The 2500-nt window shown below is 40.6% G+C and overlaps 1 protein-coding gene across 1 annotated transcript in view; it reads right to left on the reverse strand.

Annotated features, from left to right (window-relative positions):
* Nucleotides 1-1061: 1061 nt before the first annotated feature.
* The window catches only part of LOC137978699 (fibropellin-1-like), a 47128-nt gene continuing 45689 nt past the window's right edge, over nucleotides 1062-2500 (reverse strand). The window contains exon 29 of the mRNA XM_068825715.1: nucleotides 1062-2500. This exon is cut by the window's right edge and continues 1544 nt beyond it. The gene's annotated coding sequence lies outside the window, so the exon portion shown is untranslated.

Consider the following 2500-nt stretch of genomic DNA (forward strand, 5'->3'; position numbering starts at 1 on the left):
AAGCGTGGATCAACCGTAAAAACCGTTTTAAAAATTTCATTTTTTTCTTAAAATTTGGGGGGGGGGGGGGTGCTAAAAGCTCCCCAACCCCCCTGGCTCTGCCGTGCCTGTGTTGGAATCTGTAAAAGTAAAAATGAGACACACATAACAATGCCGCAACAGTTGCTGGTGGCATACGAAAGGAGCTAATGAGATCTCTTTTGTTTTCATTCAACAACATGACATGACGGTTCTCACGAAATGTGAAACCACTTCTACCAGAATGGTTTCCTGTGATGTCATTTTTTAGGTGGCATGACTATTCCGGGGGTGGGGAGTAGGAGGTGACGGGTAGAGGGTAGGGTGTGAAGGGTACCATAGCTGAAACAACCCAAACCTTTACAAAAATGCTAACCTTAGGGCTAGTCATTATATAAAGCATATTATTTAAGCCTAAGGTTAGCATTTTTGTAAAGGTTTGGGTTGTTTCAGCTATGGTACCCTTCACCCCCCTACCCCTATCCCTCACCCCCTACCCCGTACACCCCACCCCTGCCATTTTTAGGACATCACACCATCTTAAAAAGCAGCCACCAACGAGACCAATGTATGTTACCCGAATTATCGAATCTAGTGCACAGCTTTGGCCAAGCCAAAAATACATATCTTTTCTGACCTGAGCACATTCCCTATTAATCGTGTGATATTAGTGTTTGGGAAAGTTCGACTTGAAACCCAGGTTTCCTCTTTCCACCATTGTAGTCAGGATAGATGCACAATCATCCATGGTCAAATAATCCGTGTGGACGGAAGGTTGGCCAAGTAATAAAATTGTTGCCACTCTCCAGGCTCTCTTCTTTCCACTTACAAATGAAAAATTGCCCTTTTATGTATCAAGTGAAAATGACTATTTTGACCCCTGAGAGCGCTTCGATCAATAGGGACAATTAGCGCGACAGCACTAAAAGCCGTCATCCGGAAACCAGAAACCAGAATTTTCCACAATTCGCGAGAACTACAAGAAACTTACCCACTCCTTGTACGCTCTCCTATAATCCCCACATTCACAACTCAGTACAAAATATAAACAACTTCAGATTTATTGTGTTCCAAGAGAAGCATTAAAAAAAAAAACACTTCTCGCATTGTGTTTGACGATTGCTGTGTACGGGAACTAAAATGAACGCTATTATCAGGCATTTAATTCCAGCCCACGTTTTTCCGGTATTGAAATATCGATTAATTTACACCTAATCATATTCTATAAAATCTGCGAAGCCTGGAAAAGCGCTAAATATGGGAGACTTCGACCAATAGTGGTAAATCCAACCAAAACTCAGCGAAGATCAAGAGCAGGCACAAAGATCTTATTCACACATAACAGATAAGCTTCTGCTACAAGAACGCGACCAGCACGTTACTAGGAAAGCAATCTTTACATGCTCTTGAAGGCTTCACTGAGTTGGGGTGCTTGGAAAGGGAGATGTTTCGAACGATTTCTTATTTTTGCAATCATTCCACTTTTCTTACCTAACAGACTAGCTTTCGAAATTAATATATCCGAAGTGGCTCAAGAAATGACTTTTCGGGTCCCGAAGAAACTGACCACGCATACATACGTAAGAAATTGGATACAGGTTAAAGCAACTGACACAACAACGGCAACGAGAACATCACAAATGAGCATATTTAGCGAGCAAGAACAAATGCTCTGCACGCCATGAGCGTGCATCGTACACTATAATACATTTATTTGCTGCAACAATGCGTAAAGTCCTGTCCAAACGGTAAATGTTTCCTGTTGGTCAATAATCAAACGGCCTAAAATATCCTAAAACACGTTTTATGATATCAAAACAGCAAAGAATTGTGGACCGCTAGATTACACCGTACCCATAGAAACAAGAAACTATAGTACACTCCGACTCAGACTCAAGAAATGTGTTACGATATTCTAACAAATGTTTGACAGAATCCAATCGTACCCAACACGTTAAAACCTGTTTAAACAGCATAAAACAAGGTGGCTAAACGGAAAAATGTTTTGCGTCACAACGTTTTGACATTTTCTACCGTAAATCATTTACGGTTTGGACAGGCCTTAAAGGTTTTAGGAGAACGCAAACACGCGAGTACACCACTTTCGAATCTCTCTTAACTTTTGGTTCACAGTTTCTCCTAGTAAAAGTTAACTTAGCATTGCCCCGAGGTAATTAATTACAGCAGTTCGGATATGTATTTAGATATAAAACTTTGGTTGCCGTTGTCGTATCTTAAAGGACAACTGAAGGCCAAAATCAGCAATTTTCCAACATTCTTTTATGGAAAACCTAACATAAGGAAGTTAAGTTTTTGGAGTTATTTCTTTTCGTTTCCTGTTTTTTGCGAGAAAATTACTTTCGAAGTTGGGCTTTTTCTGCCTTTTAAGTGCGGGCTCAAAAGCTAAATCAGCAGCCTGCTGTGACGTATGATATGGGGAACAGAGATTTCGTAATGAAGAGAAACAAGGTAAACACAAGTG

The sequence above is a fragment of the Montipora foliosa genome, chromosome 12 (assembly GCF_036669935.1).
Source record: "Montipora foliosa isolate CH-2021 chromosome 12, ASM3666993v2, whole genome shotgun sequence".
In the NCBI taxonomy this organism is placed as follows: Eukaryota; Metazoa; Cnidaria; class Anthozoa; order Scleractinia; family Acroporidae; genus Montipora; species Montipora foliosa.